Below are 17466 nucleotides of genomic sequence, written 5' to 3'. Positions count from 1 at the left end.
GAGGCAGCAAAAATAGGCTCTTAGATCTCCACAGAACTGAATCATTTTTATGGAGGTGGTGGGGCAGGAGAGTCCCTGAGATAGGACAGATTCCTCTGCTAGACTAAGATTGTGGTTGGATAGGCTGACAATGTTGCTGGGTGAGTTAAAAGTACCAGCAATGAGAGCTCCTAAGGCATGTAGGAGTTGGGAGAGTTTATTGTCCTTTTTCTTCTGAAGGGGGATGAAATGATCCTTGTAGATGGTTTGTTGAATTTTACTAAAGTATTAAAGTATGAAAAGTGGGGAAAATACAGTCTGAAGGCCAGATCCAGGCTTCCAAGCCACTATATCAGGCCCATGGGCCAGTGGGAGCCTCAAGTAGGCTCCCTACCTGCCCTGTCACCTCCCCTCTACCCAAATACCACTCAAAGCAGCCAGCTCTGGTGATGATGTACTTCTCTGAGTGTTGTGAGCCAGGGCTGTGTTTATGATGCAGGCAGTGCAGTATCCCCCCACCTGGGGCCTTGTGGCTCTTACAAAAGCAAATCGGCCCCACAACTAGCCACTCTGAGAAGCATGTGGGGGTATGGAAGGCAGGGAAACCTGCCTGAGGGACCTACTAGGCTGCTGGCTGGGAGCCATCTAGGTAAGCACCTCCTGACCAAAGCCTGCAACTGGGACCCCACCTGCTTTCTCCCAGCCCTCTGTCATCCCATCCTCCTACCCCTGTGCTCCTGCCCAGGTCAAAATCTTAACCCTATGCATCCCCACTCCTGCACCCATGCCACCTCCCAGCACCCCAATCCTCTGCCCTACATACTACCAAAACACATGCACCCCCTCCTGCACCCTTACCCCGGGTCAAAATTCTCTCCTACACCCACACCCATACCCCCTCCCAGAGCCTACACCCCAATCTTCTGCCCCAAGTCAAAACCCCCTCCTGCACTAGGTCAAAACACAAACCTCTTCACCCCATCCAGCACCCCTCTTCCAGGTCTGAATTATCTCCTTCACCCATACACCTCCTCCTGCCCTCTCCTGCATACCAAACCCTGGCCCTGAGCTCCCTTCTGCACCCAACCTACATTGCAGACCTGCACCTCCTTCATGAATATCATGGAACTGTGTGGCCCCTGACCACTTACCATATTCTTGAAGTGACCCCTAACAAAAATTATTGCCTGATCTACAACATGAGCTGTGTTATATGGGGTTTGCTGGCATCAAAGTTTGACACTATTATAAGAAATTGAGTTTTACACTTTTCTTTGCTAGTGAGAGAGAGAGGGAGAAAGCTTTACAATGCTACCTCTCTTTAAGAAATACCCATATTGGTAACAGGGCACAATGTAATATGTTTGACAGACAAGGACCTCCACTGCATACTACTATTGAAATCTGGGGGGTGGAGGAAGTTGCCATCTTTTTTGCCTTGGAAGTCTTGGGATGGAGTGAGCTAAGCCTCATTTTCCCCTTTATTTTCCCTCCTGGCTGTCCTTTCCTCTCTCCCACCCTGTTGTGGTTCCCAAGCACAGTGGAGTAGTCACCTTCTCACCTCCTAGAAATCTGCCTCCCTCCTCACCTTTGGCAACCATTTTCTGGTGCTACATCTTAAGACTGCTTCACTTGAGTTCTCACCTCAGAAAGGAGAAAAGCTGGAGTTGGCTACTGCTTCTGAGAAGGGGAAACAGCTTGCACAGAGCCACTGAAAGAAAACCAGCACCTTGTGCTCTCAGCCATTTCAAGATACTGGCGAGGAAACTACTTCCATGGGAACTTCCTGCTAATCCAGAATTTAAAAGGAAGATCAGAGAGTCATAATTTGTGGAGGATATTTTTGCCCCTTGAGTATTGTGGGGAACTGAAGAGATACTCAGATGACTCTGGAGCTCTTGTGTGCTGACAGATGCTGGCTGTGTTTTAAAGCCTTTTTCCAAATGTTCCACTACTGATGGTGACCTAATGCCACAATGCTGAACTGCAATGCATTTCCCATCTGCTTGTTTTGTGCCTGGGCATGGAGGTAACTCCTTGCTCTCACATGTAAAGAAGCAGTTCTTTTATTCAGTAGTTGATGGGGGAAGAATTACCTGCTGATATCTGTGAGATATGAACGCTGAATGATTCTTCACGTTGTCTCAGGGCTTGGGACTGATGGGAATGGACAATTATATAGCAGGAGATATGTTCTTAATATGTTGGACCAGAACTGAAGTAGACATAATGCCTGCCTTCAAGTGCTGGTCACCTCTGGTGTTGGGTAGTTGCCTTCTTCAGTGCATTATGAGGCATTTTAGAATGGCTAATAAATCAAAGCAAGACATCCAGCTGGTCAGAAAAAAATAAAGAGGAAGCTTTGAAAAAGGCTTGTCTCTTGCAAAAGAAAAGCAAAGCTTAGCAAAATTAGTTTGGCATAGGTATGTCATGTAGGGAAGTGCATTTTTTACACCCCAGAATCACATAGGTACATCAACCTAAATTAAGCACAGATCAGGCTTTAGCTGTAGCTTTGTTTATATGTCAATAATTGTCATGTTCACAGTCATTCCACTTTGAGTCAAAGAAATATTACAATGTTTGTTTTATTTTTCTCTCTTTCCCTTTGAGAAACACACAAACAGTTTATACAGCTCTTTATGATTTTTATCCTTTGCTGTTTTAGTTTGTAGCATATTCTGTAGCATATATCTATTTCACTTCAGAGGAAGTGTTATTTCTTTGTTTCCTCCTCACTCTTCTTTACCCACAGTTATGTATTATTTAAATATATTATTTATTTTTTTCATCTTCTAGTTAATTTCCTGTTTTCATCTGTCAATTCATTGTGTTTGCTATCCTACATTCTTATGTCACTCTCTTAGGGCTCATCTAGACTGCATTCCTTTCTCGAAAGAGGAATGCAAATGAAGCAGATTGAAAATTCAAATGAAGCACGGATTTGCAAATCTCGCACTTCATTTGCATAATCATTTCTGAACACTTTTTCAAAAAAGAGTTTTTCAAAAAAAAACAACCCTTCAGTCTAGACAGTGTTCTTTCAACTCTGCCATTCCCTTTAAAAAAAAAAAAACAACCCCCCCCCCCCCCAAACGCCTGAAAAAATGAGGTGTACGGGTTCTTTCGAAAAAGGGTTGGTTTTTTTTTTTGAAAGAATCTCTTGTAGACTGTGGGGGGAGGGTTTCGAAAAACCCTTTTTCGAAAAAGCGTTTGGACGCGATTATTAAAATGAAGCATGAGATTTGTAAATCCGCACTTCATTTATATTTTTGGTCTGATTCATTTTCATTCCTCTTTCGAGAGAGGAATGCAGTCTAGACATAGCCCTAGTTGACTTTCTTATATAGGCTTAGAAGAATTAGGTTTATCAGTAAATGCTTATTAATATAAATTTCATTGTACGTACACACAAGCTGATTAAAAATATTTCCCCCAATGACAACCATAATTTACAGACACACACAAAGAAGAAAAAAACGCTACTTGAGAAATTAGAGCTTGATTTTAGGCTATTTACTTTGTATATTTTGACACATGCAATTGGCAATTTGTGTTTTACAGTTATAAAGTTTCTCAACATCTATTGCCATTAAATAAATATTAGCTGACCCCCTAATTGTCTGATACCCCATGATTTCCCACAACTGTAAACATTATAAAAATTACAATTTTTTGCAATTTGTTTTTACTTTTTTTGGTCCTTAGACCTTGTTTACTCACAGTCAGTTAGTGGATATACAACACCTGAATACTTGACAGAATACTGAAGAACGTAGCTCATTGTGTGAGTTAATCAAGTAAGCACCAAAGTGCCAAATCTTTCGTGAACTCTTTTAGTGCAAAAGTAGCACAATCTGTACTTTAAGGTCTTTTTTTAACATTAGTATACAGGGTATTAATGTGACTAACTCATAATACTGTTAAGCAAGAGCCCCAAGGTTTCCATCCTGAAAGCTGAAGTACATAGACTTAATGCTTGGTGTAATTAAGTGTCTGTCAGCATTTTTATAGTAAATCCAGATTTTAGGAAGTATAATATTTTACTCATTTCAAACTGCATCAGTCTGAAGTTTGATATTCAGCTTATATTATCTACACACATAAGCTGCATATGACAACATCTGGAGTGGGAAGTTGGAAAATTCATAGTTTCAAAATGTTTTATGAGTTTGTTTTTCATTTTTTCATATTATCTTTCAATTGGGAACCTTAAAACTAACATTTAACATAGTCAAGAAAATTAGTTTTCATGTAAAAACAAAATAAAGTCATCTTAATTGCATACACAATAAAAAGTTTTGTTTATCCTATACCTTTGGTAGCTAGTTTTGTTGGTCTTACATACTGAAATAGCTATTTGCATTTGAGACCAACCCAAATATATAGCGACAATATTGTATATTATTTGGGGAGGAGCATATTTCAGAATTAACCTCTTCTGACCATTACTGCCTGATCCATCCAGAGAAGGACTTATGATAACTGACAGGGAATATTTGTTACCACACGTATTCTATGATCAATACAATTCTGGGTGACTGACAATGAATGTTTGTAACTGTATATGCTCTGTGACTGAAGAAATAATGAACTATTGATTCATGATCAGATGTCAGGATTGCAGTACAGTCAGTCCCTGGGTTACGTACAGGATAAGGACTGTAGGTTTGTTCTTAAGTTGAATTCGTATGTAAGTCGGAACTGGTACATATCGTAGGGGAAACTCTAGCCAAACATTTCTCCAGAGCTCAGTTTTATTCTCCCACACCTCACAGTCCTTTATTCTCAAGCTGAGGTGTCTGCTGAGAAAAGCCGCTCCGCGTCTCCCTGGTCTGCTGGGGGGACGCTAGCTTCGCATCTCCCTGGTCTGCTGGGGGAAAGCAGCTAGTGCGGGGTTGCCTCACCCCGTTTGTAAGTAGGGATCCGATGTAAGTCGGATCCATGTAACCCGGGGACTGCCTGTATTGAACCTATGCTTGGCACATCCTTAGGTGGCATACATAGCCACTGCATTGCGGTGGTGTGATGAACTGCTTACCCTCACTGACAGCACTAGTGCTAAAGGCCTACAATCCCACTAACAGAACACCTCAGGCACCTAATTGAATGGATAGGGAGCACTCTAATTGGGTACCTTGATCACATAAAGGCCCACATAGGCAGAAGAAGTTTTCTGAGCAACCAACCATTGCCTGCTTGTTGCTGCCTTGACTGCCTTGCCTCGTTTCCTCTCCTGACCCTATCATGTCATTCTGCCACCCCACCCAACCTTGTCTCCCCACCCAACTTGGATTGGATGTTCCATTTACTGAACTCTGTGAGAATTCTGATCAGTCTTGCCAGTGACTGCCTCTGACACAGACTGACCTGCTGGCTACTTGACCTCCCACGCAATCTTGACTACTGCTCTGGACTGCCCCCTAGCCAGTCTCAGCCATTATATTAGGTCAATAAGAATTAGTTATTACCACAGATGATTTCTGTAATAGTGACCCAATTGTAGATGTCTTTGTTTTATTGGTTAGGTAAGCCAAGATTGCTGGGACAGAATTCATACTGGGATCAGTCATGGGAAAGGAATTTTGTTGTACCACATCAGCAAATAATGAGAGACTTTTTGGGTAAAAAGAAGTGAACTGAGCTGCAGTCACTTTCCAGTCTTCAGATTTGTTGCGTAATGTATAGCACTCTCTAATTTGTATTGTGCTGCTTAATCTTTGGCTAATAATCTTCAGTTTAATATATTCTGATGGAGTTGCATCTTGTATTATAATCATCAATAAAATATCAAACAGATAACGTAACATGAAAACATTGAAAATCACTTCTGTTCACAATTAAGTTAAACGTAGCTATAATTCAGAAGTATTATTTGACCAAAGTCATCAGGGAGTGGCAATGATTTACCACCACACTGGTGCTGACACACAGTTGACAAAATAAGGCCTAAGATTAAAAGAAAAAGAACTGTAAGAGGATGATGTCATATTCATCGTTCACAACTCCACTGAAGTTATGGTATGGGGTTGAAAAACAGAGCTCCTCCCATCCAGCTATCCTCAGGCTTGTTTTGTTCATTCATAAAATATGATACTACTTAAACCTGCTCGCTTATAGACTGCCTCTACTACTATTTTATGTCATTAAGGAACTGAATTTTAAGTTTCTCAACACAGTAGATCATTATTAGAGGGCAAAACTGGGGCCGATAGTTCAACAGCTTAAATATTTTTTAATCTGATCTGGTTTAATATTAACAATTTATGTTCAGTATTCATCATAGTTTAACACATGCAGTCCATTGCTTCTGTTATTTGCAACACACATTGATTGTTATCCACTCATCCCTTGTCAATTTTACTATATAAAATTAGTCACACATGTATTTTTTCTACTGAAGCCTTTCCTATCTTTGCGCAATGTGCCTGCACTGTAGTTCCATTAACAATGTATGTTAAGCAAGCAATTTCTTTGTTAGCATGTTGGCTCTTATGAAATATTCCTCATCTGTCAAAATGATCTTGCATGATGGCCTAGTGGGAGCCTTGAGACTGTCTGACTTGATCGACTGAACTAGTGTGCAGCTGTGAGATAAATTGTTGCTGTCTTGATGATAGCAAACAGAGCTGATAGTAAGGGGCACTATATGTATTTATCCTATTTTTGAAAAATATCTGATATACACCTGCAACAGTGTGTACGTGCACTTACGCATGCGCACGTGTGTGTCGCAATGATATGGGCATAGCTGATGTGACATTTAGTACTGTTTAGGTATTGACCATAATGCTAACTACTAAAACAAATATCAAGAGCAAATTTGTTAAAGCAGTTACCTAGCAGAGTCTCAGTCCAATATAGTACATAGGCAGCTATGTTATAAAGGTCCTGCAAGAGTAGTTTTATCTTATATTTCTCCCTCTCCTAAATCCTCTTTCAAAAGAAACCCAGATAACTTCAGAGACTATATATTTTGTCATTTTTTTCTCAACTCTATTCCTTTTAAACTCATTTCAGTTCTGGTATGTGCTTTTGCAGTCATAAGCTGCAATTCAGCAAATGGATCTTCTAATGGCTGTACAAAGCCACAAGTCCATGGGACATTACAGAGGTTCAGAGATCTCCAAAATGAATTCAATTCCATCAGGTGTCACAATGATTAAATAAAACTAAAGAACCTATCATTATTCCTGTCACAGATCTTAAGACGACTTGAATCCTTCCATGGTCTTCTTGAGGATAGCCTATTTAATGACAGATGGAGGTTTGAGATCTTTCTTCTCGTAGGATTGTATGATTCCTCCCTCCATTTTGGGAATTTAGACTTCTAATTCCTTCAATTAATTCATCCCCTCAGTAGGTCTGGTTCTTGTTCTTACCTGCAGTCCTGTTCTTTCAGGGGTAATGGCAGCATTATGGAGTGTCCAGTTAGTCTTCATAAACCCCAAGTACTGTTTATTCAAAATAAAAGCATTTCATATAAATTAAACAGTTCGTATGCACAACCGGCTTACCAACTGTCACCCATCTGTCCTATGGAGACCCTGACAGATTTCCAAGAAATTCTGCCTCTACTGAAGGGCCTGCTTCATATTAATTCTTGGTTAGAGTGCTAGTGAGTGGCCTTTCAAGGTACATCAGAGTGAACATTTTATAGATTTCAGTTCTTTGTTTACTAGGGGTATGTCTAGACTATAGGATTTGTCTACAGATACTGTCAAGAAAGCTTCTGTCAACAAAGAGTGCCTAGACTACATTCAGTTCAGTTGCCAAAGCAAGCTGCTTTGTCGACATGAGAGTGTAGACGCAAAGGACAGTGTAGATGCAATAACACCTTCTGTTGACAGAACTCTGTTGACAAAAGGCATTATTCCTTGTAGAATGAGGTTTACCAAAACTGCTAAGTTCTGTCAATGTTATGTGACCAAAACTCGGTGGTAGTGTAGATGCAGGTATAGTTTTGTCAACAAAAGTGGACTTTTGTCGACAAAACCCTGTAGTCTAGTCACACCCTTTCTCTCCAGGTCAAAGTAATATATGTTCTTCTCTGGATTTTTACATTTATATACAGTAATTGTTACCTACCTAGGGATTTGCATTAAGTATCCCACTGATTTCAGTTCCTGCAGGAAGCCCTGAAACTCCCCCAAAAGTCAATAATGCATTCTCTAGCCCTTAAAGATATATATAAGTTTAATAAATTTGATACACTAATCTGGGTATTCCATGTAGCCATAAACATGATCATCTCGCTGGTTAAGAAAATAACTATCTTAATTACAAATTGTTCTGCAGAGATACCTGGAAGTACTGGCAATATGAGATGTGTTTGGGAAAAAATAAATGAACCAACAAATCTCTCCAGATATAGTGCTAACCTTGATGAGCAGTACAAGTTCTTTCTCACACAAAGAATACCAATGGGGCATTACAATTTATAGACCTGATATGAGTAAAATTACTGAAATAATACATTTTACATAAGAGACAGAAACTTTGTAATTGAGTAGAAAACTCATGAGTCCTCCAAGACTCTGAATGCATAATTCAAGAGTAGATAGACTAAGTACTTAGCAAACTCTCATGCTACATTTAATCAACTAGAAGTTCCTTCAAAGACAGTGTTTCAGTGATTCACCAAAACAATGGGAGGATCTTACCTGAAATAGTTGCAGTATTCTGGGGAACTTAATAGGAAAAGCTCTTATCTACTATGTAAATATAGAGTAGAAGCAGATCAGTACCGAGGTGCTTACCTCAGCTGATACACAGGAAGAATGCAGTGGCTTCCAGTACCCCCTGTCATTTCCCCTCTAGGACCCGTATTGCTGTAGGAAGTTCTCACCCACGTACCCACAGAGATTGACATTTGTCTCCATAGATGTGCTGTCTGGGAAACAGGAAATATGCTCTTTGCATGGTCTTCTTCCTCTAATGTCCCACTTACAAATAGCTACATTTAAAATACTTAAGCATATATTTCAAGTTAACTGGTTAGGTAGTAATAATGCTAAAAATGATATGGGGAGGATTATAGAGAATCATCTAATATATAAAGGAGAATGTTTGTAGGTTTGTGCGCTAATAACTTGGACACTATAAGAGCTACCGCAACCAAACCGAATCGGCCGGTGGGGAGCAGGACCAAGCAACACCAGGTAACTCTAGCTAGTATATTATATATAAATCTAGAATATGAACAAATAGTACTATGAGGTGTAATCACAGACATATCAGATGTAATCCATGGAAAGTATTTGTTTCACTCTACTTTACGCTCATTAGTAATCAGCTGTGTCCAGTTTCGGGCACTGAGCTTTAAGAAAGATGTTGACTAATTGGAAAGTCCAGAGAAGAGCAACAAAATAATTTCAGACTTCACTTATGCTCTCTTTGAACTTCCTTCTTTTGCGTATTTTGGTAAAATGGCTGCAATTTAAAAATAAAAACCCCTAGGGGTATGTCTACACTACCACCCTAGTTCGAACTAGGGTGGTTAATGTAGGCAACTGAAGTTACAAATGAAGCCCGGGATTTGAATTTCCCGGGCTTCATTTGCATCTTGCCGGGCGCCGCCATTTTTAAAGCCCCGTTAGTTTGGACTCCGTGCCCGCGGCTACATGCGGCACGGAGTAGGTAGTTCGGATTACGCTTCCTATTCCGAACTACCGTTACTCCTCGTGGAACGAGGTGTACCGGTAGTTCAGAATAGGAAGCCTAATCCGAACTGCCTACTCCGTGCCGCGTGTAGCCGCGGGCACGGAGTCCGAACTAGCAGGGCTTTAAAAATGGTGGCACCCGGCAAGATGCAAATGAAGCCCAGGAAATTCAAATCCCGGGCTTCATTTGCAACTTCGGTTGCCTACATTAACCACCCTAGTTCGAACTAGCGTGGTAGTGTAGACATACCCTATCAGAGTTACCTCAGTCTTATCCAGGCCGAACATCACAATTACCTCTCATTCAAACCTCACTCTTGGGGTATGTCTACACTACCACCCTAGTTCGAACTAGGGTGGTAATGTAGGCATACTGCACTTGCAAATGAAGCCCGGGATTTGAATTTCCCGGGCTTCATTTGCATAAGCCGGCCGGCGCCATTTTTAAATGCCGGCTCGTTCGAACCCCGTGCCGTGCGGCTAGACGCGGCACGGGCTAGATAGTGCGGACTAGCTAGCTAGTCCGCACTATCTCTACACCTCGTTCCACGAGGCGTACAGATAGTACGGAATAGCTAGCTAGTCCGCACTATCTAGCCCGTGCCGCGTCTAGCTGCGCGGCACGGGGTTCGAACGAGCCGGCATTTAAAAATAGCGCCGGCCGGCTTATGCAAATGAAGCCTGGGAAATTCAAATCCAGGGCTTCATTTGCAAGTGCGGTATGCCTACATTACCACCCTAGTTCAAACTAGGGTGGTAGTGTAGACATACCCTTGGTTAGATATTGGAAAACTGATTAAGTGAATTGTATGAATCCAATAAAATTCATGTCTCCATTGTGCTTTTGACAAATGTGTTAATCAAGAGCACATATCAGACTTTATGAAGTTGTAGTCAGTGCCCTTATTCCACTATAGCTCTACCATTGTGCAAAGCAGATAGACAAAGGATACATTCTAACCACTTCCCTATGGTTAAACCCACTTCCACAAATAAATACTGGAGGTTGTGTTGACCGGCCTCCCTCCATGCCTTTCCCAATTAAGTAATCAATTCCTGGCTATTCCTTCACCAAGAGATCCGAGGGTAAAGAAGGGGGTCCTTCACTATCTCTACCCCTAACCATTCTACAATCTCTCACAATGGTTCAACCAATGATCCTTTATTAACTCCAGCTCTGCTATAAGATTTCTTCTGGCCAGACATCAGCAGCTCTGGTAGGTGATTTTTATAGGTATCTCATACATTTGAAGGTCAAAAGGGACCATCATGATCATCTAGTGTGACTCCGCCATATCGCATGCAACAGACACTCACCCACTCATTTCTGTAATAGATCCCTAACCTGTAGCTGAGTTACTGAAGTCATAAAACCATGGTTAAAGATTTCAGGGAAAGAGAACCTACAGTTTTACAGTTGTTTAAACCTACAATTGGCCAGTACCTCATGCTACAGAGGTTATAGCACTATATTTTAGTATTAAATTAAGAGTCCATAATCCATATACATAAGAGAGACAAAATACGATTGCACGGACAACCAACTGACTGCACACCCCTAACTGTCACCTATTATACCACCCTAGAGCCAAGGTATCAAACAATTTCAAACTTTATTTGCAGGTGTCCATATCCCAAAATAAATCTCTCCCAAACACCTTATTCTGGCCTTTGAACAATTCTTGCCTCAGCAGCAGCAGCAAGCTCCACACAGAACAAGACACACCAACCCACTATCTCCTCCCAGAAAGATAAATGCAAAGCCTACGGATCTCTGTCCATGGCTACCATGATCAAAACCCTCTCACAACAGACCTCTGAAGATTCACAGGTCACATGATTATCATAACATCTGAGGTAACTCATCCAATGCATCAAATGCCACCAGAAAAACTGGATGGGTGAGCTAAACAACCACTCTACTCTCAGATTAAGTCACACACAAAAATAAAATAAAATAAACTCATATCACCTGTGGGCAAACACATTTCAGAAAGCAATTACTCCATAACTCATCTTTGAATACTTATCCTCAAAGGAAGCCTATACACCATCACTTTCAATAGGTGAGACTGAGAACTTAATTCTGTAAGTCTGCTAAGGCAGGGCCATTTGCCTTATGGGTCGTAATGATCTGTAGCACATCACACTGCCTACCTTGAATTGCCCACTTCAATCCATACATATTTCACCTACATTTTACTCATTTTTATTTCATTCACTACCACAAATAAAATAATGAATGTACCATAGATCTGACTTATAAGGTTAATTGACAACTTCAGATGTTGTATCCTTGGGTCTTATAGAATGTGATTGGCAATTATTGTTTCTGCTGTAGAATTCTAAAAGATTGTTTTGAAAAACTATAAAAAGTTTATTTCTCCTTTAAAACTCTGGTGTAGAAAATAGGAATTTGCATCCTTTAAAATAATAAAATTTAAATTACAATAAAATTAATGAGTAATTATTAGTTATAAACCATGCAAAATCCAGCAGTTTCATTTCACAGGTGTAGTATGAATATTTTCTTCATTTTCAAGCTACATTTCTTTGTACTCATCTTCCCTCACTCCTCCCTAAATATTCCTTTGGAAGTCAAAAATGAATTAACCCTTAACTTTGAAGTGAAATGCAGCCAAACATGCTGAGTGTAAAAAACTTAATTTTAAAACCATAAAGTGGGTCACATATCCTTGAAGATGAAGGTTCCTTGTGACTGTTTTGATTTTATACCCAACTAAGCAAGTTTCATGTGATTTCATTTTTATTTCATTGCTCTGTGCTCATTGCATGCCTTTTTTATAAAGAGATTATGAAGAATATGTTTTTACTGATTGCTTCAAACAACTACCAACACCTAATATTGCCTTTGCAGATGCAATAGTGTCCTGGAAACTATTTTAACCTAAAAATAAAATAAATACAAACCCAGGGTTTATAGATTATTTTACAGGGAGAGTTGTCTTTTTCTTTTATGGGCTAGTAACCAAAATCCAGAGAAAAGGGAACAATTTTGAATGCTTTCAGTTTGAATTCTGTGATTTTTGTTGCAAAATTAAATTGTACTTACATGAAAGCCAATAGAGACTTGGTTAAATTTGTTTTGAATGCTTGAGAATATGTGAGTAAAATATTGATAGTGAAGTAAAATATTTATTTGTGGAAAAGGCAAATTAATTACTTGATCAAAATCTACATATGAGACACCGTAGGGCTGATTATAGGGGAAAAAAGTATAAATATGTATAGCCAATATAGGCCTTGATTTTTCTCCATTAAATAAACAGGCATTTGGACTCAGTGTTAATCTTTTTAAATAATGCTTGTTTAAGACTCCAGTTCCACAAAACACTAACATATATGCTTCTGTACATGTTACATGTTAACTTCTTATTCTGAACAATCTATTCCATCTATCTGTGATACTGATTACCTTTCCCAGACTGAAGACAAGCTCAGTGTGGCTTGGAAGGTTGTCTTTCACCAAGTTCAATAATACATATTATGTCACCCACATTGTCTCTTTCTTAACATGAAGCACATGCTTGTGTGCAATTCCTTTGATGGATTGTAAGCACAAGCATAAGTACTTTGATAAATCAAGGCCTAAGGAGCTCCAGTGATGGTTCCACTAAATCAGAAGCTGCTGGTGTTTTGTTTTGGTTTTGGAGGGCAGTAGGGGAGGAGTTCAAGGAGTGATCTTCACAGGAAAATATACCTATGTGTGAGGAATCCTTCCTGAGCAGGAATCCTCTAGAATCCTTTTAGTTGAAGTGTTAATGTCAGGCACCCATGGAATGACTAAGTGGGGATGATAGCAGATCTTATTTTGAGAAAATATTGAAAGAGTATGAGAAGAATCCACCACTTTAGGGAGCCATATGATATTGCCTTGGCTCTCAAACAATTCTTTCTCACTCAGTCTCTTACTAAACCTTTGTATCTTCCTTTCTAAGGCAAACATAAAATCTCATCATCTCCTCTTCCTTGTCCAGGCACAGGACATCTGTTCACCCTCCTTCTCACCCTTTCCCCTTTTCCAGTCAAGTCAAACACAATTATTAAAGTAATCTGTTTTTTTGAATAACATTTATTGATTTGTACCACATAAAATTAAAATCTATTCTCACTTTCAAAATTCCCCTGCCTACAATGACCTTGGCATAACAAAAATAGGAGTGGGCTAATTTAATTTGCTGATGACAAAGCTGGGAAGTCATTGTCAAAACAGGAGGAGTACATTATAATAAAGGAAGAATTGGATTACCCAGAGAAGTCAAGTAATGGAAATAGGATGGAACAATAGTGCAAATGCAAGGTCATATTCTTTGACTAATGCTAAGAATTTGTCTTATAGGATGGAAGTTGTCAGGTGAAAACAGAGAAGAGAGAGAACTACCTATATTAATCAGAGGATAACTGAGCCATCAATATAATGTGGCCGTGAGTTGTACAAATGCAATCAGGTGAGTTCCGGTGGAGATAGGAGGGTTAATACTACTGTATAAAGCAGTGGTTCTTAACCTGAGGGTAATTACCCTTCAAGAGGTAATTTGCCTCAAGGGGTAATATGGCATGCTTCGGGGGGGAGGAGGAGTTATACGGAAGTGGGCAATAATTTTTGACAGCAGGGCGAATCCAAGATTTTGAAAAGTGGTTGAGGCTATACTCTTCTATGATATTAATGGAGGAGATGTGGAATCTGGGGTGTAGGTTGGGTGCAGAAGAGAGCTTGGAGTGCAGGAGGGAGAATGGAGTTTGGGAGGGAGTTTGAGTGAAGGAGGCAGTTGTGAATTAGGACAGGGGACTGGAGTGCAGGGGTTTGGGATGTGACCTAAGGTAGGAGGGGATTGTGATCTGGGGCAGAAGATTGGAGTGCCAAATCTGGGAAAGGGTATGGCGCAGGAAGGGGGCAGAGAGTTTGGGTATGTTGAGTGGGGGAGCAGAGGGTTGGGTAAGAGAATGGCTGGGGTGCCAGAGGCAGTCTCTAGCCAGGAGACTTACCAGCCAGCAGCCAAACCAGCCTGCCTACCCTGCCATGTGCAGATATAGTGAAGGACAACTAGGATGAAAATAGGACTGGAGGCCTATCTTACTAAAGAGACTAGCAGAACTTGGCTTGTTTTGTCTAGCAAAAAGAAGGCCGAGAGGGGATATGATTGATTTCTATATCATTGTGCACATTGTGGTTGGCTCCTGCAATGAAAAATAGATTTAGCTTCCCCGTGCCAAGCCAGTGCTCCCCAGCAAGCTAATTAAGGCAACAGGGGCTGGTCAAAAGGAGTTGTGTGAGGGCAGAGCCAGAAGAGGAATTGAAGAGTGAGGCTGCAGGGAGAGATGGTCTCCTTCAGGGGCTGAGAGGACAATTTGTTTTACATTTGCTTGTTTGTGACTTTGCCCTGGTCTACACTAGGAAGTTATTTTGAAATAACAGGCTGCTTATTTTGAAATCTGTACTTCTGCTTTCCTCAAGGAATAAATTTATTTTGAAATAGTTATTTCAGGAGTTATTTCAAATTGAGTTATTTCAAAATAATTTCCTTGTGTAGACACCTCTTCATAATTAGAGAAACTAGACCTCACAGGAGGGCCTTGATTGCATGAGAGAGACTGTGTGTAAAGATTTGTTTAAAGTGTCCAAAAGAAGGGGCAAAAGGAGATGGGGTGAGGCAGAGGCATTATTGACCCTGAGGGTACCCAGGTGGCAGCCAACATGTATTGGGGAAAACACCAGAGAGGGGGAAGTGCTATTTAAGTTAAAGCTTTATTGAAGTTTAATGTTGGCACAAGAATAAATTGTTATAAACTTCCCCTGAATACATTTAGGCTGGGAAATTAGAGGATTGAGGCTCTGGAATACCTTTGGTATCAGGAAGGAATTCTCCCCTGAGTCAGATTAGCAAAGACCTTGTAGGACTTTTAGCTTTCTCTTTTCATCAAACACAGACTGCTCGCTATATTCAATTTGGGAATATATCTCACCAAACCACTTCCCAGCTGTTGCAGAGACCTGGGGTATTAATGCATCTTGATACCTCTTTTCTGATTGTGTCACACAACAGTTTAGTCTGCAACATTTTAGTCTAATCCAGGTTATTGGGTTCAGTTGAAAGGAAACACTGTGGGCGTGGTTAGTGGTTTGAAATTTGCAGAAGGTCAGATTAGATGAGCTGGTGGTTCCTTACATTTTAGTACTCTACATCGCTCCTCCGACTTTCTGACACATTTTTATCTTCACACTCTTAGTTTTATTCATTCTTCCATGTATCCCTTATGCTTGGCTGCCTCCCACTTTTGAACTTTCAGATCCTATTTTAAACCCTCATCCTGCATCAGTTCTTCCTGTGCTGGTCTTACCAATGAGTTCTTACCACCTCCTTCATATGAATTTGTAATCCATCTTGCATGCATTATTATATATTTCATGTGAACTGCCATGTTCATTTATAATACTATGTGAATGTTTAGAGTCATATTATGCCACCTTTACTCCAAGATCATGTATACACAGCAGGATTAAAGCTGAAATAAGATACATTGAAATAGCTTATTTTGGCTTTTGTCACTGTCTACACAGCAGGAAGTCCGAGGAAAAGCACTCTTCCTCTGTCTGCCCTTGCTACTTATAAAATGAGAGTTACAGGAGTCAGAGTAAGAAGTCCTCCAGCTCAACATTATTTCAACATTACGTCGAAATAACTGTTTGTAGTGTAGATGCGGACTATGTTATTTTGGAATAAAATCAGTTACTCTGAAATAATACTGCTTTGTATATATACCCCAAATGAATAATACTCAAGTAGTAACAATACACAAGTAGTAACAATGAAGATTATTTGAGGAGCAAGAAACATTCTGATGTGCGTAAAGGGTGACAGAACGTAGCCCTTACTAAATTCATTAATAAAAACTAAAGGTCGAGGATTATAAAACACTATCAATACTTTCTGCGAGAGAAAGACATGAGAAAAGAAGTGAAACATACACTTCAAATCCATTAAAGATTCAACATATTTGTTTTGACTGCCCCAGCTTTGGTTTTCTCATATGTACATTTCAGTCATTTTAATATTGAACGGTACTGATATTTGAGATTGGGGGGGGAGCAATTAATTTATAAATCAAAGGGTGAAAACATGTTCTTTTCACTTCAATGACAGACACATTTGTGACATTCAACAAGCTCCAGTATCTAGGGGATATGTTTAATAATGTGCTATCCTCCAGTAACTGGAAATAATATTTTGTTTATTTAGTTGCAAGAAAGTAATTTTTAAAACATCCTCCTGATAATATTAGTTTACATACACAATTATATCAATGCCATGCAAGCATTTATAAATCTTCAAATTGTTTAAAGGATTCTCAAAGATGTTAACAAAATCAAAATTTCACATCAGAAACATATGGTCTCATTTAAGTAGAACAATGATGTGACTATATTTACTCACCTTGATGAGGTACAGTTAAGCATAATGAGTGAATAGTAGTGAAACACTTTAGTTTTACAGCATTTTTAATCCACATCACTCAAGGCATTATTATTAAAATGGCAAAACAAGGTTATTGTGTTCCAGAAGAAAAGAGATGCCAATTGGTTAAAAATAAATGAGCAAGTATTTTAATGAAAACGATGCAAGTTTATGTCTGAACTTCATTGAACTACTGTCACATTTTACATATTCTATTGTTTCAATACGTCTTTACAAACAAATTTAGTATTACTCTGTGGATACAAGTAAAACATGCACTTGTAAAAGTTAGAAAAACATTCTCTGATATGCCAGCTAGCATTCCTACCATGCTCCTGCACCGCCCGCTG

This window comes from Pelodiscus sinensis, chromosome 1, assembly GCF_052426305.1.
Source record: "Pelodiscus sinensis isolate ZL-2025 chromosome 1, ASM5242630v1, whole genome shotgun sequence".
Taxonomy (NCBI): domain Eukaryota; kingdom Metazoa; phylum Chordata; order Testudines; family Trionychidae; genus Pelodiscus; species Pelodiscus sinensis.
Note: the sequence above shows the minus strand (reverse complement) of the source record.